Source organism: Ranitomeya variabilis, chromosome 7 (genome assembly GCF_051348905.1).
Source record: "Ranitomeya variabilis isolate aRanVar5 chromosome 7, aRanVar5.hap1, whole genome shotgun sequence".
NCBI lineage: Eukaryota > Metazoa > Chordata > Amphibia > Anura > Dendrobatidae > Ranitomeya > Ranitomeya variabilis.
The window spans coordinates 46,567,059-46,591,118 of NC_135238.1; the positions used below are offsets into that span (position 1 = coordinate 46,567,059).

The following is a 24,060-nucleotide window of genomic DNA, read 5'->3' on the forward strand; positions in this document are numbered from 1 at the left end:
CGGCCGCCCTGTAAGGGAAAAAGAGCAGTGATGGGTAACAGACGGCCTGGAGCTCGACTAACGGCAGCGCTGCCGAGAGCACAACGGAGGGTGGCCGCTGCTGAGAGCACAACGGAGGGTGGCCGCTGCCGAGAGCACAACGGAGGGGGGCCGCTGCCGAGAGCACAACGGAGGGGGGCCGCTGCCGAGAGCACAGCGGAGGGGGGCCGCCGCCGAGAGCACAACGGAGGGGGGCCGCTGCCGAGAGCACAACGGAGGGGGGCCGCTGCTGAGAGCACAACGGAGGGGGACGGAGGATCTACAGTCCCCTGCAGTGGATTCAGTCTCCTCCTACGGAGGGAGATCCATCATCCGGAGTCAGATGTGTCAGCCCCTCTGGAAACAAAAGGCATGCTGGGAGATGTAGTTCCATGATGTCATTAATGAGGGAAGTAGCCGGGTCGTCCTTCCTACACCACACGACGTACCCCAGAGCCTTCGAGCCGCTCCTCATCCTCTTCATCCGGGGTGGAGAGGACGCGGATGAACGACAGACCGAACTGCTCCTGCTTGTTGAAGGGCTGCGTGCAGGTGACACGGTCCCACTTCTCCAGGGCGGCTCCTGCGAGGAAGTCTCCTGCCGAGGGGAGTCTGCTCTACAGAAAAACCTGCAGTCCCCCCAGAGCAGCACACACTCCAGTCACCTCCGGAGCTGCATCCACAGAAATTATTCATATACTCCAGCCACCACCAGAGCTGCATCCACAGAAAATATTCATATACTCCAGTCACCAGAGCTGCATCCACAGATAATATTCATATACTCCAGCCACCTCCAGAGCTGCATCCACTGAAAATATGCATATACTCCAGCCACCTCCAGAGCTGCAGTCTGTAAATTCACACATTATGCTCCACTCACATCTACAGTGGCATGTAACCGTTTATCCCCTGCTGGTCAGAATCACTGTTATTGTGAACAGTGAAGAGAGCTGAAGATGAAATGATCTGTAAAAGGCCTAAAGTTACAGATGTCGCCTCTCCTTGGTGTTTTAGGCAATAAAAATATATATTTTTTTCATCGTTTACATTTTAAAAATTACAAAAAGGAAAATGAGCAGATGAAAAAGTTTGTGCACCCTGCATGGTTAGTACAAGTATCAGCCTGTAAACGCTTTCTGTATCCAGACACGAGTCTTTCAGTTCTTGTGTGAGGGATTTTCCTCCGTTCTTCCTTGTAGAATTCCTCCAGTTCTGTGAGATTCCTGGGGCGTTTTGCTTCCTCTGCTATTTTGAGGTTTCGCCACAGATTTTCAATGATGCTGAGATCAGGGGACTGTGAGGGCCATTGTAAAACCTTCAGTTTGCCCCTTTTCAGGTCTATTGTGGATTGTGACGTGTGTTTAGGACCATTCTCCATATGTAGCAGCCATCCTCTTCCTCTTTTCACCTTCAGCTTTTTTACAGATGTTTTTTTCAAGAATTTGTTGAAATTTCATTGAATCCATTCTTCACTCTACCCTTGAAATTTTCCCCAAGCTATTGGCTGCAACACAGTGCAAAGAATGATCCTCCCCCATGCTTAATGGTTGGCGAGATGTTATTTTCCTGACATTCTGTGCCCTTTTTTCTCCACCTTTTATCATTGTGGCCACAGAGTTCTATTTTATCCTCATCGGTCCACAGGACTTGTTTCCAAAATGCATCAGGCTTGTTTAGATGTTCTTTGCAGACTTCTAAAGCTGAATTCCATTGATTGGATGCAGGAGAGGTTTTCCCCTGATGACTCTTCCATGAAGGTCATATTTGTGCAGGTGTCTCTGAACAGTAGAACAATGTACCACAACTCCAGAGTCTGCTCAATCTTTCTGAAGGTCTTTTGCAGCCAAGTGGGAGTTCTGATTTGCTTCTCTACCAATCCTATGAGCAGCTCTTGATGAAATTTTCCTTGGTCTTCCAGACCTTATCTTGACCTCCACTGTTTCTGGTAACTGCCATTTTTTAACTACATTACTAAATGAGGAAAAGGCAACATGGAAACGCTTTTCTATCTTCTTATAGCCTTCTCCTGCTTTGTGGGCTCCACCATTTTCCTTTTCAGAATGCTAGGCAGCCGCTTAGAAGAATTCAAAGCTGCTGTTTTTTGGTTAGAGGAGGCTGGGTTTTTATAAAGCTGGGAAATTTCCATCATCGGCCTTTCCTAACAATTATAGTGAAGAAGCCATAACCTTAACAGGCTAATTAAGGTCTGAAACCTGGGTCAAAGTTATCTGAGCACACATATATCCAAGGGTGCACAAACCTTGGCATCAGCCAGTTGTCCTTTAAGTAATTTTGAAAATCTAAAAGATGAAATTACTGTATATACTCGAGTATAAGCCGAGATTTTCAGCCCACTTTTTTTGGCTGAAAGTAACCCTCTCGGCTTATACTCGAGTCATACCCAAGGGTCGGCAGGGGAGGGGGAGCGGAGCTTTGTAATAATACTGCTCCTGGCACGGTCCCTGCACGTTTTTTTCCCCCCCGACAGCTTGTTTCTGTAGTGAGCGGTCACATGGTACCGCTCACTACAGTAATGAATATGGACCCGACTCCACTCCCATAGGGGTGGAGCCGCATATTCATTACTGTAATGAGGGGTACCATGTGAAAGCTCACTACAGGAAGAAGCTGCCGGGGTACAGACGTGCAGGGACCGCGCCAGGAGCAGGTGATATAACGCAGTGCGCTATATTCACCTGCTCCCCGTTCCACCGTCGGCGCCGCTGCCTCCTCTACACTGACACTCAGGTCAGAGGGTGCGGTGACGCAATTAGTGCGCGCCGCCCTCTGCCTGAACATCAGTGCACAGGATGGGGAAGACACAGCGGCGGTCGGCGGTGGAATGGGGAGCAGGTGAATATAGCAAGTGCCGAGGGCCTGAGAGGTGAGTATGCGATTTTTTTATTCTTTTAATCGCAGCAACAGCATATGGGGCAAATGTCTGTATGGAGCATCTTATGGGGCCATAATCCACATTTGTGCAGCATTGTATGGGGCATATTTTAATATGGAGCATCTTATGGGGCCATCATGAACTGTATGGAGCATTATATGGGGCTCCTGATTTAATATGGACATTCAAAAACACTTAACCTACTGATGTCTCAATTAATTTTACTTTTATTGGTATCTATTTTTATTTTTGACATTTACCAGTAGCTGCTGCATTTCACATCCCAGGCTTATACTCGAGTCAATAAGTTTTCCCAGTGTTGGCTTATACTCAAGTACATACGAGATATAGATAGATAGATAGAATTTTCCTTCTCACCCCAAATGGGGGTGGTCTTTGTTGTCCTTCCTCATTCTCGAGTCCTCCTGGGAGTTTGAGGGTTCTGCGCAGGATCTTAGCTGTTCCCAGCATTGCGCTTTTCTGGACAGAGCTCAGATGTTGCTCCTGGGATCTGTTGCAGCCATCCTTCCTCTTAGGGGTCACTGCTCCACGTGCTACGATCACCACTGGAATCACTGTTGCCTCCACACCTTCTCCAGTTCTCCTCTGAGGCCCTGGTGTTTCTCCAGCTTCTCATATTCCTTCTTTCTGATGTTGCTGCCTCATCTATTATCATTGCTGTCCTCTGCTCCTTGTCTACTATCACGTCTGGTTGGTTAGCCAACACCTGCTTATCCATCTGGATCTTTAGATCCCACAGGATTTTAGCCCCTTCATTCTCCACCATTTCTCTGGGGTCTCCCACCTGGACTTAGCCCATACGCTGTGCAGATGTTCCTGTATACAGTTCCCGCTCCTTGGTTGTGGCGTTCGGTAGACGCTGTTCCTGCATTTCGCATCCTGCCATTGTGTGTTGGACGATTTCTGAGGTTTCTTTGCATAGTCTGCACCTTGGGTCTTGTCTTGTAGATTCCGGCTTCTATGGATCTGGTCCTTGGTGCTCGCTCTTTTGCCGCTATGATCAGTGCCTCTGTCTCGGAGTCCAGCTTTCTCCAGCCATTGGTAGGATTTCTCCATGTCAGCCGCCTCCATTATCTGTCGATGGTACGTCCCATGCAGCGGCTTGTCTTGCCATGGTGCTTCATGGTCCTGCTCCTTCCAGATCTGTTGCTGCCTTAGGCTCTCTCAGCATCTCATCGTTTGGAGCCATTCTCCTGCTGTATTCCTGGATACTCCTGGTTTCATCCGTGATGGTGGCTTGGATGCTTATCAGGCCTCGACCACCCTCCTTTCTGCTGGCGTACAATCTTTGGGTGTTAGACTTAGGGTGGAGACCTCCATGCATTGTGAGGAGCTCTCGTGTCTTTTGGCCAGCACTGTTCACAATAACAGTAATTTTGACCAGGGGTGCACAAACTTTTACATGTTGCTGTACTACAGTCACACCTAAAGCTGCAATAAATAAAAAATTACATTTTCTGCACCAGCCACATCTAGAGCTGTTGTCACCATTTTCCTTTACCCTCTTTGAACATCCGGACCCCTCTGTGGTTCTTCATCAGTCTGGCGTCTGCCGGTGGCATCAGCGTGGTCGTGGGGAGGAGAGTGGTGAACCCCTTATCCAGAGTCCAGATGGAACGTCCCACGTCGATCTGTAGGAAGGCCGAACCACTGTTTCCTGTTCACGGGGGCGGACACAACACATGAGAGCAGAGACACCCAGTCACACACAAGCTGGAACACCAAGATCTGCTCCAACTGCGGCACCTATATCAATGTAGCCGATGTGACAGGCTCGATCCAACTGTAACTCCACCCGGAGCTGCCGGCTGCGGTCCCGGGGACAGCTGAGCCACGCTGGGTGAGGTTGTCTATCAGGAGATTCTCCACCGGATGTTTTGGGCCTTGCAACAGGTGGAAAGAGAAGTGTGTAACCTGCACGTCGAGGCTCCTGCAATACAAATAGGAGAGCAGAACGTCGGGGCCACGTGAAGACCGAAACTGGGATCATAAACACAAAAGAAATGCTGTCACAGCAGGCAGTAAAGCGAGCGGGTAATCCGCCTGCAGTGTATGTGCCGCCATCTAGTGGCCAAAGGTAACACACACAAGAAGATGGAAATATTAGGGGGGTTTTGCTCAATTAAAAAACAAAAAAATAAATGAAGCAACAAGTGAGTTGTGTGAGCCCGAGTGACCGAGGTTTAGCCCTAAAAATAAGAATTGTAGAATAAACAAATCATGGACACGTCGGGCGCGGCCTCAGGAGCTGCAGAGGTCAGCTGTGCTACACTGCCGGCATCCGCCTGTACCAGGAGCAGCTCCCGGCCCACTGACATTAGGGCGACCACAATCCCGGCGGGGGAGACAGCGCGCCATGTTGTGCTCACAGTCACTACGGGCAGCCGTACACTGGGGGGGGGGGGGAGGGCGGCGACCGCGCACTCTGGGGGGGGAGGGCAGGGACCGCACTCTGGGGGGGGGGGGGGCAGGGACCGCACTCTGGGGGGGGGGCAGGGACCGCACTCTGGGGGGGGGCAGGGACCGCACTCTGGGGGGGGGGCAGCGACCGTGCACTCTGGGGGGGGGGCAGGGACCGCACTCTGGGGGGGGGGGCAGGGACCGCGCACTCTGGGGGGGGGGCAGGGACCGCACTCTGGGGGGGGGGGGCAGGGACCGCACTCTGGGGGGGGGGGGGCAGGGACCGCGCACTCGGCGCCATGATGCAGAACACGGTCCGGCTGATTGTACAATGAATTGGTCTCCAGCAAAGTAACGCACAGAAAACGCCATTCACACCTCGGTATTCGGTAACAAGGTGAACCGGCCTGGGTGTACCAACATGGCAGCGTCTACACTGGAGTTGATTTCTTGAGGGGGAGGAGTGATTCCTTGGATCATGACATCACCGGAAAGGGCGGAGCCTCCTTCAGTCCAATGAAGATCCGATAACAGGAAGCTGCTGGTGGAGAAGAAGAGAAGTGAGGAGAGGACCGAGGGGCTGCAGCACGGAGCCGTGTGAGGAGAGGACCGAGGGGCCGCAGCATGGAGCCGTGTGAGCAGAGGACCGAGGGGCCGCAGCATGGAGCCGTGTGAGGAGAGGACCGAGGAGCTGCAGCATGGAGCCATGTGAGGAGAGGACCGAGGAGCTGCAGCATGGAGCCGTGTGAGGAGAGGACCGAGGGGCTGCAGCACGGAGCCGTGTGAGGAGAGGACCGAGGGGCTGCAGCATGGAGCCGTGTGAGGAGAGGACCGAGGAGCTGCAGCATGGAGCCGTGTGAGGAGAGGACCGAGGGGCCGCAGCATGGAGCCGTGTGAGGAGAGGACCGAGGGGCTGCAGCATGGAGCCGTGTGAGGAGAGGACCGAGGGGCTGCAGCACGGAGCCAGTGTGAGGAGAGGACCGAGGGGCTGCGGCATGGAGCCGTGTGAGGAGAGGACCGAGGGGCCGCAGCACGGAGCCAGTGTGAGGAGAGGACCGAGGGGCTGCAGCATGGAGTCGTGTGAGGAGAGGACCGAGGGGCTGCAGCATGGAGCCGTGTGAGGAGAGGACCGAGGGGCTGCGGCATGGAGCCGTGTGAGGAGAGGACCGAGGGGCCGCAGCACGGAGCCAGTGTGAGGAGAGGACCGAGGGGCTGCAGCATGGAGTCGTGTGAGGAGAGGACCGAGGGGCTGCAGCATGGAGCCGTGTGAGGAGAGGACCGAGGAGCTGCAGCATGGAGCCCTGTGAGGAGAGGACCGAGGGGCTGCAGCATGGAGTCGTGTAAAGAGAGGACCGAGGAGCTGCAGCATGGAGCCGTGTGAGGAGAGGACCTGCAGCATGGAGCCGTGTGAGGAGAGGACCGAGGAGCTGCAGCATGGAGCCGTGTGAGGAGAGGACCGAGGGGCTGCGGCATGGAGCCGTGTGAGGAGAGGACCGAGGGGCCGCAGCACGGAGCCAGTGTGAGGAGAGGACCGAGGGGCTGCAGCATGGAGTCGTGTGAGGAGAGGACCGAGGGGCTGCAGCATGGAGCCGTGTGAGGAGAGGACCGAGGAGCTGCAGCATGGAGCCCTGTGAGGAGAGGACCGAGGGGCTGCAGCATGGAGTCGTGTGAAGAGAGGACCGAGGAGCTGCAGCATGGAGCCGTGTGAGGAGAGGACCGAGGGGCTGCAGAATGGAGCCGTGTGAGGAGAGGACCGAGGGGCTGCAGCATGGAGCCCTGTGAGGAGAGGACCGAGGGGCTGCAGCATGGAGTCGTGTGAGGAGAGGACCGAGGAGCTGCAGCATGGAGTCGTGTGAGGAGAGGACCGAGGGGCCGCAGCACGGAGCCGTGTGAGGAGAGGACCGAGGGGCCGCAGCACGGAGCCGTGTGAGGAGAGGATCGAGGAGCTGCAGCATGGAGCCCTGTGAGGAGAGGACCGAGGAGCCACAGCACGGAGCCGTGTGAGGAGAGGACCGAGGGGCCGCAGCATGGAGCCGTGTGAGGAGAGGACCGAGGGGCCGCAGCATGGAGCCGTGTGAGGAGAGGACCGAGGGGCCGCAGCACGGAGCCGTGTGAGGAGAGGACCGAGGGGCCGCAGCACGGAGCCGTGTGAGGAGAGGATCGAGGAGCTGCAGCATGGAGCCGTGTGAGGAGAGGACCGAGGAGCCACAGCACGGAGCCGTGTGAGGAGAGGACCGAGGGGCCGCAGCATGGAGCCGTGTGAGGAGAGGACCGAGGGGCCGCAGCATGGAGCCGTGTGAGGAGAGGACCGAGGGGCCGCAGCATGGAGCCGTGTGAGGAGAGGACCGAGGAGCCGCAGCACGGAGCCGTGTGAGGAGAGGACCGAGGGGCTGCAGCACAGAGCCGTGTGAGGAGAGGACCGAGGGGCTGCAGCATGGAGCCGTGTGAGGAGAGGACCGAGGGGCTGCAGCATGGAGCCGTGTGAGGAGAGGACCGAGGGGCTGCAGCATGGAGCCGTGTGAGGAGAGGACCGAGGGGCTGCAGCATGGAGCCGAGTGAGGAGAAGACCGAAGGGCTGCACCGTGGACCCTTGTACAAGGGAATTGGGATCAGGACTCGGTGTGATGCGCTGAGGATGTAATGTGGAAAGGGGTTGGTGTCAATTGAGCAAAAGGAAGATGATGAGGGGCTGTGGGGAATGGAAGGATGATGAGGGGCCGTGTGTGGGGGGATGATGAGGGGCTGTGGGGAATGGAAGGATGATGAGGGGCCGTGTGTGGGGGATGATGAGGGGCTGTGTTGGGGATGGGAGGATGATGAGGGGTTGTGGGGGGGATCATACATACTGGTTTGCTGTAAAGTGAATGGGGTGATGTAACTCCCGTGTACACAGAATAGAAAAAAAACAGCTTACCGGAGCTCAGAAGCAGAGTCCCTGGGACCAAATGTAAATAAAATCTGAAGAAAGTCCAGCTGATAGGAAATGAAACAATTTAGTGGAAAAGAGATGAAAAATGAAAATGTGTTAATTTGCAGAGAGCATAGCAACACGAGGCCATGTGTGTCTGAAATGCGCGTTTCTATGCTGTCTCTGCAATTTAGCACGTTTTCATTTTTTATCTCTATTCCAATAAATGTAGCAATTTCCAAGAAGCTGGATTTTCTTTACATTTGTAATTCTCCTGTGTTGGGAGGTGGGGATGTCGCTCTCGTGAGGCTGCATGTTGGGGGCTGTGTTGGGGAAGCCGTCACTCCTGTGCTTTTTGTTACATATCGCTAACGTGGCTTAGGCTACTTTCACATTTCCGTCTTCTGGGCTCCGTCGCAATCCGTCGTTATGGGCAAAAAACGGATCCTGCAAATGTGCTTGCAGGATGCGTTTTTGTGCCCATAGACTTGTATTAGCAACGGATGGGCACACGTCGCATCAGTCATGCGACAGATCCGTCGTGTTTTGGCGGACGCGATGCACAAAAAAAGTTCAGTGTAACATTTTTTTGTGCGATTTGTCTGCCATTTCTGACCGCGCAAGCGTGGCTGGAACTCTGCCCCCTCCTCCCCGCTCATCACAATGGGCAGCGAATGCCCACGTTGTGCTAAATTTAGCACAACGTCCGACAGTTTGCGACGGCCCCGTACCGACGGAAGTGTGAAAGTAGCCTTAGTTGTACATATTGGTTTGTAAAGTTTATTGTTAGACTTGTATGTATAAATATATGTATATTTTTCTCCTTTTGTTAAGACTTATTTATTTGTTTTTAATAAAACTGTTTGAGAACTATGGGTTGAATTTTTATTTCTAAAGCTCGGGGTCTGTTCACACATTGCAATTTGTTGGGGAAACAATCTGCAGCAAAGTCCTCACCAGTAGACCTGCACTAAATAATTCAGATCTCACTGACAATTTATTTCCGGTCCTCAGCAGCATTTAGCATATTCTGACTAGAAGAGGCAATTTTTACCCCCACATTTGGGAGGAAAATTGGGGTGTGTTTTATAGTCTGAATATAGCTTGTGGGGGGGGGGGGGGGGCACAGTTGTGGAGCAGGGTCACAGGGGCAGGGTCACCGCTGCAGGAAACCAGTAGCAGAAGTGGAGTGAGGCTGAAGGACCTCAGCCAAGATCCCAATCTGTGCACGCAGCCGTTTTCCTGAAGCCCGACCATTTCTTCCAGCCCAGGACTTGCAGCGCTGGGACGCCCTCTCCTCCCACCCAGGGCCTGCACCACCGCCGCCGGTTTTATGCAGCACGGACCCTGCCTCCTGTCACCCCAATCCACTGCTCCCTATGTTGGCTATTGTCAGTACGGACTGTAATATCCAAATGTTATCAATTTTTTTTTTCCTCACCAAAATTTGGGGTGCTTCTTACAGTTCAAAAATACAGTAAAAAAAACCCATGAAGATCGCTTATGTATCCAATTTCTTAGTTCCTAGCGATGTTTCTCGGTGTACGTCGGCCTCCTGTGGCCACTTACCATTCTCTGTCACCCATACAGCCTGGTCCGTTTTAGGTCCTATAGGACAACACTATATAATGGATGTTTATAAAAGGGCCATCAGTCTCTGAGGGTCTGACTGCGGGTGCCCCCACTGCTCCATAGCACAGACTCTGGCAGAGGTCACATTACATATGTTACAGAGGGGTAAAAATACTCCCCTTAATAATTTTGAAGAGTATTTTTAGCCAAGAAGGACATAATTTGCAGTAACACAAATCTATGTACATAGTGTTAGGTGCTGGGATTCTTCCTCTGCACAGGATAGATCCCAGGCCTTGTCTTCCTCTGTGGTCTCCCATTCAGTTCCAACTGCAGTGGATGCTGCTCAGCAAAGACGTCGGTCTTGCTCAGACTCAGTCTGTGAGCATGGTTACTGCTGACTCTCTAGGGTCAGCTATGGTAACCAATAATAGACTGCAGCGAGAAATCACTCCTGGGACTAAGTCCAAGATTCGCTCTTCTGGGCATGCCCGTGAGGCGACTCCTCATTGGTGGTCGGCTGTCACATGCTCAGGTCCTGGTCTAGCTCTGGATTGTCCTGTGAGCAAGGTCCTCTCTGATTAAATCTATAAAAAAATATTTGGCGCGCCTCTCGGTGCGCTAAGATCATTTATGTTCTGTGAGAGTGTGGAACCTAACGGTAGTGTGACTTGTTTGCATGTGCACAGGGCAGGCCTAGAGCCTTTAGAATTCCGGCACCTCCGGAGAGGAGATTTTTTTGTGTGAGTTCAGTGCTGGCGTTTAGCCTTTAGAAGTCCAGCTTCTCTGGAGAGGAGTTCCATGTGTGCACGTGCTGTGTCTGAGTCCACTACCAGTTCCCTTGCCTCAGTGAGATAGGAAGCTCCTGTGAAGTCAATGGGGTTCACGTTTAGCGTCTAATCACAGCTCTGCTGCAGAGCATCTTTCCATTGCTGTGTGCGATTGGCACAGCCACATGCTACTCTACTGAGTGACATTAACTCAGTGCGAGTCTGTTAAGCTCGCTGCTAGTCCCGCCATTGTCCTCTGAGCTCCATCTGCACGGTGGACCGCGGGTGGCGAACGCACTTTATTATTATAATTTATTTAGTGTGTTCCGCCCACCCTAACACATAGTACACATCAGACCTGGGCATAGTGCAGCACTCTGGAGCTCCGGCCCTCTGGCTGTTCCTGTCTGGCACGTGGACTGAGAAAATTGCGGCCCACGGGCTGCACCATTTCTCAGCGACCAAGCTTGCTCCAGAAATTCTAGGCTATAGATTTTGCAGGACTACTTTGCAAGTGGCATTTGCGGGTGACATTTGCAAGCCCCTAAGGTGCCAACAGCAGAAACAAACAAAAGGGACCCAATTTTAACTATTTCGCCCCAAAGCCTGCTTTTACCTCCCTGACCAGGCTAATTTTTACAATTCTGACCACTGTCACTTTAGGTCATGACGCTGGAACGTTTAAATGGATCCCACTGATTCTGAGATTCTTTTCTCGTGACATATTGTACTTCATGATAGTGGTAACATTTCTCTGATATGACTTGCCTTTATTTGAGAAAATTTAGCAGTTTTCAAATTTTTAAGTTTTATGTCCTTAAACCCTTTACCCCCAAGGGTGGTTTGCACGTTAATGACCGGGCCAATTTTTACAATTCTGACCACTGTCCCTTTATGAGGTTATAACCCTGGAACGCTTCAACGGATCCCAGTGATTCTGCCATTGTTTTCTCGTGACATATTTTACTTCATGATAGTGGTAACATTTCTTTGATATTACCTGCGTTTATTTGTGAAAAAAATGGAAATTTGGCGAATATTTCGCAATTTTCCAACTTTTAATTTTTATGCAATTAAATTACAGAGATGTCACACAAAATACTTAAGTAACATTTCCCACATTTCTACATCAGCACAATTTTGGAACCAAAATTTTTTTTTTTGTTAGGGAGTTATAAGGGTTAAAAGTTGACCAGCAATTTCTCATTTTTACAACACCATTTTTTTTTACGGACCACGTTTCATTTGAAGTCATTTTTAGGGGTCTATGTGATAGAAAATAACCAAGTGTGACACCATTCTAAAATCTGCACCCCTCAAGGTGCTCAAAACTACATTCAAGAAGATTATTAACCCTTCAGGTGTTTCACAGGAATTTATGGAATGTTTAAATAAAAATGAACATTGAACTTTTTTTCACAAAAAATTAATTTCAGCTCCAATTTGTTTTATTTTACCAAGGGTAACAGGAGAAAATGGACCCCAAAAGTTGTTGTACAATTTGTCCTGAGTACGCCGATAACCCATATGTAGGGGTAAACCACTGTTTGGGAGCATGGCAGAGCTCGGAAGCGAAGGGGCACCATTTGACTTTTTAATGCAAAATTGACTGGAATTGAGATGGGACGCCATGTTGCGTTTGGAGAGCCCCTGATGTGCCTAAACATTGACACCCCCCACAAGTGACACCATTTTGGAAAGTAGACCCCCTAAGGAACTTATCTAGATGTGTGGTGAGCACTTTGACCCATTAAGTGATTCACAGAAGTTTACAATGCAGAGCCGTTAAAATAAAAAAATCATGTTTTTTCACAAAAATGATCTTTTCGCCCCCAATTTTTTACTTACCCAGGGGTAAGAGAAGAAATTGGACCTCAAAAGTTGTACAATTTGTCCTGAGCACGCTGATACCCCATATGTGGGGGTAAACCACTGTTCGGGTGCAAGGGAGAGCTCGGAAGGGAAGGAGCGCCATTTGACTTTTCAGTGCAAAATTGACTGGAATTGAGATGGGACGCCATGTTGCGTTTGGAGAGCCACTGATGTGCCTAAACATTGAAACCTCCCACAAGTGACACCATTTTGGAAAGTAGACCCCCTAAGGAACTTATCTGGATGTGTGGTGAGCACTTTGACCCACCATGTGCTTCACAGAAGTTTATAATGTAGAGCTGTAAAAATTAAAATAAGTTTTCCCACAAAAATTATTTTTTAGCCCCCAGTTTTGTATGTTCCCAAGGGTAACAGTTGAAATTGGACCCCAAAATTTGTTGTCCAATTTGTTCTGAGTATGCTGATATACCCAATATGTGAGGGGGGGACCACCGTTTGGGCGCATGGCAGAGCTCGAAAGGGAAGGAGCGCCATTTGGAATGCAGACTTAGATGGATTGGTCTGCAGGCGTCACGTTGCATTTGCAGAGCCCCTGATATAACTTAACAGTAGAAACCCCCCACAAGTGACCCCATATTGGAAACTAGACCCCCAAGGAACTTATCTAGATGTGTTGTGAGAACTTTGAACCCCCAAGTGTTTCACTACAGTTTATAACGCAGAGCCGTGAAAATAAAAAATATTTTTTTTTTCCTCAAATTATTTTTTGGCCCCCAGTTTTGTAGTTTCCCAAGGGTAACAGGAGAAATTGGACCCCAAAAGTTGTCCAATGTGTCCTGAGTACACTGATACCCCATATGTTGGGGTAAACCCCTGTTTGGGCACACGAGAGAGCTCGGAAGGGAAGGAGCACTGTTATACTTTTTCAACGCAGAATTGGCTGGAATTGAGATCGGACGCCATGTCGCATTTGGAGAGCCCCTGATGTGCCTGAACAGTGGAAACTCCCCAATTCTACCTGAAACCCTAATCCAAACACACCCCTAACCCTAATCCCAACGGTAACCCTAACCACACCCCTAACCCTGACACACCCCTAACTCTAATCCCAACCGTAAACGTAATCCTAACCCTAACTTTAGCCCCAACCCTAACCCTAACTTTAGCCCCAACCCTAACTGTAGCCCCAACCCTAACTCTAGCCCTAACCCTAATGGGAAAATAAATACATTTTTTTCATTTTTCCCTAACTAAGGGGGTGATGAAGGGGGGTTTGATTTACTTTTATAGCGGTTTTTTTTTAGCAGATTTTTATGATTGACAGCCGTCGCACACTAAAAGACGCTTTTTATTGAAAAAAATATTTTTTGCGTTACCACATTTTGAGAGCTATAATTTTTCCATATTTTGGTCCACAGAGTCATGTGAGGTCTTGTTTTTTGTGGGACGAGTTGATGTTTTTATTGGTAACATTTTTGGGCATGTGACATTTTTTGATCGCTTTTTATTCCAATTTTTGTGAGGCAGATTTACCAAAAAACGGCTATTCATGAATTTATTTATTTTTTTTTCTTTTGGGGGGGGGCGTTTATACCGTTCCGCGTTTGGTAAAATTGATAAAGCAGTTTTATTCTTCAGGTCAGTACGATTACAGCGATATCTCATTTATATCATTTTTTTATGTTTTGGCGTTTTTTTACGATGAAAACTATTTTATAGAAAAAATAATTATTTTTGCATCGCTTCATTCTTTGGACTATAACTTTTTTACTTTTTCACTGATGATGCTGTATGGCGGCTCATTTTTTGCAGGACAAGATGACGTTTTCAGCGGTACCATGGTTATTTATATCCGTCTTTTTGATCGCGTGCTATTCCACTTGTTCGGCGGTATGATAATAAAGCGGGTTAACTAGTGGGACAGTTTTATAGGTGGGGTCGTTATGGGCGATACGAAATATGTGTACTTTTATTGTTTGTTTTTTTTATTTAGATAAAGGAATGTATTTATTGGAACAATATTTTTTTATTATTTATTTAGGAATTTTTTTTTTTTTCACGTGTAATTTTTTTTTTTTTTTACTTTGCCCCAGGGGGGGGACATCACTGTAAAGTGTCAGATCGCTGATCTGACACTTTGCTGTGCACTGTGTCAGATCAGCGATCTGACATGCACAGCAGGGAGGCTTCCCGGCGCCTGCTCTGAGGAGGCGCTGTGAAGCCACCTCCCTTCAGGACCCGGATGCAGCCCCGCGGCCATTTTGGATCCGGGCCTGCAGGGAGGAGGAGGTAAGAGACCCTTGCAGCAACGTGATCACATCGCGTTGCTCCGAGGGTCTCAGGGAAGCACGTAGGGAGCCCCCTCCCTGCGCGATGCTTCCCTATACCGCCGGAACACTGCGATCATGTTTGATCGCAGTGTGCCGGGGGTTAATGTGCCGGGGGCAGTCCGTGACCGCTCCTGGCACATAGTGCCGGATGTCAGCTGCTATAGTCAGCTGACACTCGGCCGTGCTCCCCCCGGGAACGCGGCCGATCGCTCTGGACGTACTATTCCGTCCTTGGGAAGTAGGGTCCACCCCACATGGGCGGAATAGTACGTCCAATGGTAGAAAGGGGTTAAGGCCGGGATTACACATACGCGAGATATGTCCGACTCTCGCAGGTGAAAACCCAGCTCTGGCGCAGGCACTCCGTAGCGGAGCATGCAGCTCCATGTTTTGCTGTGCGGCTGCATGCTCCGCTCCGGAGTGCCAGCGCCAGAGCTGGATTTTCAACTGCGAGACTCAGACTTAGCTCGCGTATGTGTGATCCCAGCCTAAATCAGAGTCATAATGCACAAAATAGTTAATAAATAACATTTTCCACATGCCTACTTTACATCAGCACAATTTTTGAAACATTGTTTTGTTAGGAAGTTAAAAGGGTTAACAGTTGACCAGCGATTTTTCATTTTTACAACAATATTTGCAAATCCATTATTTTTAGGGACCACCTCACATTTGAAGTGACTTTGAGGGGCCTATGTGACAGAAAATACCAAAAAGTGACACCATTCTAACCACTACACCCATCACGGCAGTCAAAACCACATTCAAGAAGTTTATTAACCCTTCAGGTGCTTCACAGGAATTTTTGGATTGTGGAAGGAAAATATAAACATTTAATTTTATTTCACAAAAATCTACCTAATTTTTTTACTTTCGCAAGTTAAACAAGAGAAAATGGACCATATAATTTGTTGTGCAATTTGTCCTGAGCATGCCGATACCCATATGTGGGGGAAATCTACTGTTTGGGCGCACGGCAGAGCTTGGAAGGGAAGGAGCGCCGTTTCACTTTTTGAATGTAAAATTTGCTGGCATAATTTGCAGACACCATGTCACGTTTGGAGAGCCACTAATATGCTTAACCCCTTCACCCCTGGAGCTTTTTTCATTTTCGTTTTTCGCTCCCCTCCTTCCCAGAGCCATAACTTTTTTATTTTTCTGTCAATATGGCCATGTGAGGGCTTATTTTTATCTTTTGAACGATACCATTGGTTTTACCATGCCGTGTAATAGAAAACTGGAAAAAAATTCCAAGTGCGATGAAATTGCAAAAAAAGTGCAATCTCACACTTGTATTTTGTTTGGCTTTTTTGCTAGGTTCACCAAATGCTAAAACTAATGTGCCATTATGATTCTCCAGGTCATTACGAGTTCATAGACACCAAACATGTCTAGGTTCTCTTTTATCTAAGTGGTTAAAAAAAATTGCGCCATTTTCCGATACTCGTAGCGTTTCCAATTTTTGTGACCTGGGGTCGGGTGAGGGCTTATTTTTTGCGTGCCGAACTGGCGTTTTTAGTAATACCATTTTGGTGCAGATGCGTTCTTTTGATCGCCCGTTATTGCATTTTAATTCAATGTTGCAACAACCAAAATAATTTAATTTTGGCGTTTTGATTTTTTTACTCGCTACGCCATTTAGCGATCAGGTTAATCCTATGTTTTTATTGATAGATCGGGCGATTTTAAACGTGGCAATACCAGATATGTGTATGTTTGATTTTTTTTTTTTATTTTATTTTGATTGAGGCGAAATGGGGGTGATTTGAACTTTTATATATTTTTTATTTTTTTAATATTTTTAAACACTTTTTTTTTTAAATTTTGGCATGCTTCAATAGCCTCCATAGGAGCCTAGAAGCATGCACTACACGATCGCCTCTGCTACATAGAGGTGAAGCACAGATCACCTCTATGTAGCAGAAATGCAGGGTTGCTTTGAACGCCGACCACAGGGTGGCACTCAAAGCAATCTGCCTTCAACAACCATAGAGGTCTCAAGGAGACTTCTCGTTGTTATAGCAATGCAGCGATGACCTCCGATTATGTGACGGGGGTCAGCGCTGCGACTATTTCCAGCCGCGCGGCCGGGAGCGCTAGTGAAATGCCGCTGTCAGCATTTGACGGCGGCATTTAACTAGTTAATGAGCGCGGGCGGATCGCGATTCCGCTCGCGCTCATTGCGCGCACATGTCAGCTGTACAAAACAGCTGACATGTCGCGGCTTTGAGGTGGGCTCCCCACCGGAGCCCACCTCAAAGCGGGGGTTCTGCCAGCTGACGTACTATTCCGTCAGCTGGCAGAAAGGGGTTAAACAGTGGAAATCACCAACAAGTGACACTATTTTGGAAACTAGACCCCTTAGGGAACTTATCTAGACGTGTATTGAGAACCTTGAACCCACAGGTGCTTCACAGAAGTTTGTAACGTAGAGCCGTGAAAATAAAAAAAATCACATTTTTCCCAGATAAATCTTTTTTACCCAACTGTTTTGGTGCACGGCAGGGCTTGGAAGGGAAGGAGCCATGTGACTTTTTGAGTGTAAAATTGTCTGGAATAATTAGACACCATGTCGCGTTTGGAGAGCACCTGATGTGCGTAAACAGTGGAAACCTCCCAGAAGTGACTTCATTTTGGAAACTAGACCCCTTTGGGAACTGATGTAGATGTATATTGAACACCTTGAACCCCCAGGTGCTTCACAGAAGTTTATAATGTTAAGCCGAGAAAATGAAAAAAAAATCAAATTTTTCCCACAAAAATCTTTTTGACCTCCAAATTTTGAATTTTCTCAAGGGTAACAGGAGAAAATGGACCACAAAATTTGTTGTGCAACTTCTCCTGAGTTTACCGATATCCCATATGTCCTCAAAAACTACTTTTGAGCCACAGTTCACAGCTCAGAAGGAAAGAAACGCTATATTATAGTGCAGATTTTGCTGCACTTGTTTGAGGGTGACATGTTACATTGGCAGAGCCCCTGTGGTGCCAACACGGCAGACCTCTCAATGAATTCATCTAGGGGCGCAGTGATCACATTGACACCACAGGTGTGTCACAGACTTTTATACCATTGTTTAGTGAAGAAAAAATCATTTACATCTTTACCAAGATTGTGTGTTTTACATTTTCATCCTGGGAAATGGGTAAAAATGGCCCCAAAATTTGTCCCACAATTTCTACTGAACATGGTAATACCCCATATGTGGCTGCACAATACTACTTAGCCATACGGAGAGACTCGGGAGGGACAGAGCGCTATTTGCCTCCTGGAACTCCTACAATAGTTTGCGGATTCCATATACAGAGCCCCTTAGTGATAGAAAAGCAGAATCCCTCCTCAAGTGACCCCATTTTGAAAATTATAACCCATTGGGAATTTATCTACAGATATAGTGATGATTTTCATTTCATGGGTGTTTTCCAGAAAGAAGCAGCAGTGGATGTTGCTGAGTGAAAATTGCAAACTGCCGATGTAGTGACCAATATAATCCCCCAAAGAAAGACTGCAATAAAAGACAATATTTAAAAATTTTTTTTACTTCATTGAAAATAATACCAAATATTAAAAAATTATTAATATTATTATACAGCTGATCATAGGAGCACATAGAATAATATTGAAAAGCAAGCACAACAATTAATAATACATATACCAATACACCATACGAAAAGATGTGCATAAAGAATGTGGATAATACTCAGAAAACAATGTGAAAAAAAACAAAATATCATACACTATAAATTATATTTATATTTTAATGTCTAGTGTATAAACCTGAATAAGTGACAAACCAAACCACACTACGTAAATAATAATAATTGATGAATGTTGTCAAAAAAGTGCAACACTGCTAATACTAAAGGTTGTAATGGGTGTGTCCCAATAAAAAAGTGCAACAGTGCTAATACTAAAGGTCGTAATGGGTGTGTCCTAAAAAAAGTGCAACAGTGCTAATACTAAAGGTCGTAATGGGTGTGTCCTAATAAAAAAGTGCAACAATGCTAATACTAAAGGTTGTAATGGGTGTGTCCCAATAAAAAAGTGCAACAGTGCTAATACTAAAGGTCGTAATGGGTGTGTCCCAATAAAAAAGTGCAACAATGCTAATACTAAAGGTCGTAATGGATGTGTCCCAATATAAAAGTGCAATGGTGCTGATACTAAAGGTAATGGGTGTGTCCTAATAAAAAAGTGCAACAGTGCTAATACTAAAGGTCGTAATGGGTGTGTCCCAAATAAAAAAGTGCAATGGTGCTAATACTAAAGGTCGTAATGGGTGTGTCCCAAATAAAAAAGTGCAATGGTGCTAATACTAAAGGTCGTAATGGGTGTGTCCCAATAAAAAAGTGCAATGGTGCTAATACTAAAGGTCGTAATGGGTGTGTCCCAATAAAAAAGTGCAACAATGCTAATACTAAAGGTCGTAATGGATGTGTCCCAATATAAAAGTGCAATGGTGCTAATACTAAAGGTCGTAATGGGTGTGTCCCAATAAAAAAGTGCAATGGTGCTGATACTAAAGGTCGTAATGGGTGTGTCCCAATAAAAAAGTGCAATGGTGCTAATACTAAAGGTCGTAATGGATGTGTCCCAATATAAAAGTGCAATGGTGCTAATACTAAAGGTCGTAATGGGTGTGTCCCAATAAAAAAGTGCAATGGTGCTGATACTAAAGGTCGTAATGGGTGTGTCCCAATAAAAAAGTGCAATGGTGCTAATACTAAAGGTCGTAATGGGTGTGTCCTAATAAAAAAGTGCAACAGTGCTAATACTAAAGGTCGTAATGGGTGTGTCCTAATAAAAAAGTGCAACAGTGCTAATACTAAAGGTCGTAATGGGTGTGTCCCAATAAAAAAGTGCAATGGTGCTAATACTAAAGGTCGTAATGGGTGTGTCCCAATATAAAAGTGCACTGGTGCTAATACTAAAGATTATACTGAGTATATCCCAGATAAGAATCGCTTTACAAAGGCAGTAATCTAGAACACTACCATGCAAGAAGTAATGTAAAGTGCTGCAGTGCCAAGAGAATAAATACACATTTCGATAGCAGGTGAATGTGCAAATAAATGAAGGGCTCCTCATACCGATCGTGCTCCTGGTCCCTGCGCGTGTTTCAGCACTTGCCTTCTTCCGGGGCTTATACAAAGTAACAGGGAGGCATGCAGATTTATACAGCAGTGGGCCAATCAGAACTAAGTAATGCACGCAGAGCGATGTAAGAGAACCACCAATCACATGCACCCGGCGTCACCCTGACAACACACAACAAGGCCCGTAACCCCGCCCACATGAATCATGTGAACGGCCGAGAGTGCGTCGCCAAGGAGATAGACGCCAGAGTGAATGCAAACAGCGACAGGGAAAGCCGCGCAAGCGCACCACCACCTGCATGAAACTTAGGTATAACACACATAAAAGACGCATAGAATAAACTGAGAATCAATGCGCCGCCACCTGCATAGAATTGGAATATAACTCAAATGGCGCCAGATCAATGAATAGAGCAATTTATATGAATCTGTTATAAGAATAAATAAACAATTGGACAAAAATAAGATAAATAATAATAAATAAATAATAAACAAATATGTAAAAATGGAAAATAAAAAATTACGAAAAATAAAAATATATAAATAATGAATGAAAAATAGTAATGATAATTATGAATTATGGTAATTAATAATATATGAATAGATATATTAAATAATAAATAGTAAATAAATAATAGATAATACAAAAAATAATACTGAAATGAAGAAAAGTAAATAAATAAATAAAAAAAAATATATATATAAAAATAATAAATAAATGAAAAAATAAATAATAATAAATTATTATAAATTACCAGTAATCACAATTACATCCAGGAATTATACAAATACTTCTTATTTCATATGTGTCAAAGTATATCAAAAAGTGTCCATCAAAGTAAAATCCATCAAAATAAATCCATTCAACACAATAAAAAAGAGCAAAGAATCCGCACCACTGCAGCAAAGGTTCACTGCACCTCACACTCAAACCAGCCACGTGCCGTAAACGCCCCAAGAGGATCGGGTGCTCAATCTGAAAAAAGTGTGCAAAAAAATTCCAATGAAATAAGAAAACTGAGAGCACTCACCGTCCTAAAAATCAGTCCTTTATTGAAACGGAAGACTCTTCAGCAGGGGAGAATGTGAATAGTGACAGACGACGGCCGTTTCGCGCTACTGCGCTTCCACAGGTCCTACCTGATTTTTAGGATGGTGAGTGCTCTGTTTTCTTATTTCATTGAAATCCATTCAACAGATCCATCCATTGATATTCAGAATCTTCTTATTATTCTTTCAACTGAAGTTGGTCCCAGAGTGAAGAATACAACAGCCCAATATGCTAAAAAATAAATAAAATAAATCAATATGTGATATATTATAAAATCTAAAATATGCATACATCATAACAATAAAAAACTATTTTTTTACATTTGATGATCAGAGAAATGGTGAATAACTTAAAGTCTCATTGAGACCCAGAGGTTGCAGTGTATGGAGAGTCCAAATCCACCTAGTTTCTTTTGAGCGAGTCTGCAGCTAATATTGCCACCATGTAGATCTGTAATAATTCTATCAATACCAATTACCCGGGGGCCAGTTGTATCACAGTCATGATAGATCTTAAAATGTCAGGTTCTGTTTTATTTTTCTTATGTCTTTAATGTGGGATTCTTGCAGGAAAGTTCTGGTGAAACGACAAAGGGATTTGTAAAACCCACGTCAGTGTCAGTGACCGGTAAGATCGGCGTATAAATCTTATTTCACTCATTGGAGGGTCACAAAAATGACTTCTTTGCAACCATTTTTATTAACGTTCCTTCTCTTTTCCAAGAATATTTAGGTGAAGGGCCTTGTAGAGGGGTGTGATCTGTAAAACCGGGTGTGGCATGAAAAAGGGTTTATATCATGGGACCTTTCCGTGTGTTATTTTCTTCCACGTCCATTTTACTTTATCATCTCAGTAAAGCTAGGGCTACACAGCGGCCTTGGCTGTGACATAAGTTACGCAACCAAAGATTGTGATGTGTATATGCTACAATAATCAGGGTCCCGTTGGACCTCTGGGTACAATGACCACGATAAGCAAGTCAGTAAAAAATCCACCTGGGTCTGATTTTTCATAATTTGCTTATGGCGCTCGCGGTACCCTACGGGGCACAGTTCAACCCCATTTTGTTTGTATTGTGCCGTGATGCATAACTATCTTTGGCTACAAGTCAAGTGTTGAAGCCGAAGTCGCTTGTAGCTATTGCCGTAACTTTATTGTTTTATTTAGTAAAATTTACAAGGTTTTGTTTCTTTTTCCAGTTGAAGACGGGATAAGAGGCTTCCAGGGATATCCCCACCTATCCTCAGGTTATGAAGTAGAAGATGGCAATATCATACAAGTCCCATCAATAACGACTGATGCACCGGCAGATCTTCATTGCAAAGGTATGTTCTCTGACATCACTGATCACTGGATGCCTTCAACTGATCAATCGCTGATGGGCAAACAAAGAACTGGAGAGAGATGGAAACATTTTAGAAATAAATCTAATCTTACGAATAATGACAGATGTGCGGCCATTCCCCTGTTCAGAATGTGGGAAATGTTTCGCCAAGGAATTTCAACTTAAGAAACATAAAAAAACTCACACAGGGGAGAGATGCCGTATTCATGTCCTGAATGTGGGAGGTGTTTTAGTGAGAAATCCCGCGCCATAGACCATCTAAGAGTACACACAGGGGAGAAGCCATTTTCATGCTCGGAATGTGGGAAATGTTTTAGCCGGAAATCTTATCTTGTGACTCATCTAAAAATCCACATCGGAGAGAAGCCGTTTTTATGTACAGAGTGTGGGAAACGTTTTATTCACAAGTCACATATTTTAGTCCATCTCAGAAGTCACTCGGGGGAGAAACCGTTTTCATGTCCTGAATGTGGGAAATGTTTTAGTAATAGATCATATAAACATAAGGATGAATGACCTCGGGGAGATCAAAACATCCAACACCGCGGAGACACCATCACGTGTTTCTCAACGCAGTGATCCAGAACACTGCCCCCATCCCTAAAGGGAAATATGCAAATGCATGTAGAAAAGCCGTGGAGACACCATCACGTGTTTCTCAACGCAAGCAATGAATAGCCAGGTCTTTCACCAGGAAGGAACAACCACGGGAAGGGCAGCATCCAATAAAGGAAAACCACCTATGCCAAAACATGGTATCCATCCACAGACAGCTGTTTCGGGGTATTTGCCCCTCATCAGTGTGGAGTAGGAAACTGGCTATTAGGAGCAGTGCCTAGGTGGTTTTCCTTTATTGGATGCTGCCCTTCCCGTGGTTGTTCCTTCCCGGTGAAAGACCTGGCTATTCATTGCTTGCGTTGAGAAACACGTGATGGTGTCTCCGCGGCTTTTCTACATGCATTAGTAATAGATCACACATTTTGGGACATCTAAGAAGTCACACAGGGGAGAAGCCATTTTTGTGCTCAGAATCTGGGAAATGTTTCGCCAAAAAGTTTAATCTTGATAGACATAAGGGAACTCACAAATTAGAGAAACCATCGTAACCTCTCCGTGGCCATCATTAAGGGGCCTTAATCCTCAGCGCTGATTTTTATGCTAGAAACTAGTGTCCCGAAAGGGCCGAAAATGCAGCGGGCATGAGCTGTATATTATCGTTGACCCCCTGCTGCACCAGTCACCATCGGTTTTAGCACCAATCGTGTCCGTTTAGTTCACCAGATTCTGTTGCAATCACCACCGTGATATCTAGATGGTTAACAAAGAAAGAGGCCTTTTCTTTTTAACCCTATCAGGTTCCCACGATTGTGGATCCCAGTGGTTGTAATGGCAACCCAAGGTGGAGTAATGGCCTCTGGGTAAGGTGGCAGTGTGAAACAGGCTGTGTCATTGTAAAACGGACAGGTCTCAAGCACTGCAATTCAGAAGTACTGCAAAGTATTAGACATTTAATTTGAAAAATATTCAAGTCGTGAAGTGGTGCTATTTAGTAATGTAAAAACAAGTTTTAATAACATTTTTAAAAAAATGCAAGAAAGTAAAAGAAAATATTAAACACTTTCACCTCAAATAACACCACTGTTATGTAAAAACATAAACAGAAAGACATAAAAACAATTGGTATCACTACACCTAATTATCAAAATTAGAAAAATTCTTACACTGTTAGATTATCTAACAAACGTCATAAAAAAAATAAAAACTCTCCAAAAATGTAACTTTTTTACTATACCGATGTAGAGAGACACAAAGGAAGATA

General features: G+C 46.2%; 1 protein-coding gene and 1 pseudogene across 1 annotated transcript in view; both read left to right on the forward strand.

Moving 5' to 3' along the window:
* LOC143786226 (uncharacterized) overlaps positions 1-24,060 on the forward strand; it is a 467,324-nt pseudogene that overhangs the window by 25,594 nt on the left and 417,670 nt on the right.
* Positions 19,903-24,060, forward strand: part of LOC143785860 (piwi-like protein 1) — a 79,573-nt gene continuing 75,415 nt past the window's right edge. Inside the window, exons 1-3 of the mRNA XM_077274994.1 lie at positions 19,903-20,155; positions 21,466-21,523; positions 22,096-22,221. The gene's annotated coding sequence lies outside the window, so the exon portion shown is untranslated. The remainder of the gene's footprint in view (positions 20,156-21,465; positions 21,524-22,095; positions 22,222-24,060) is intronic.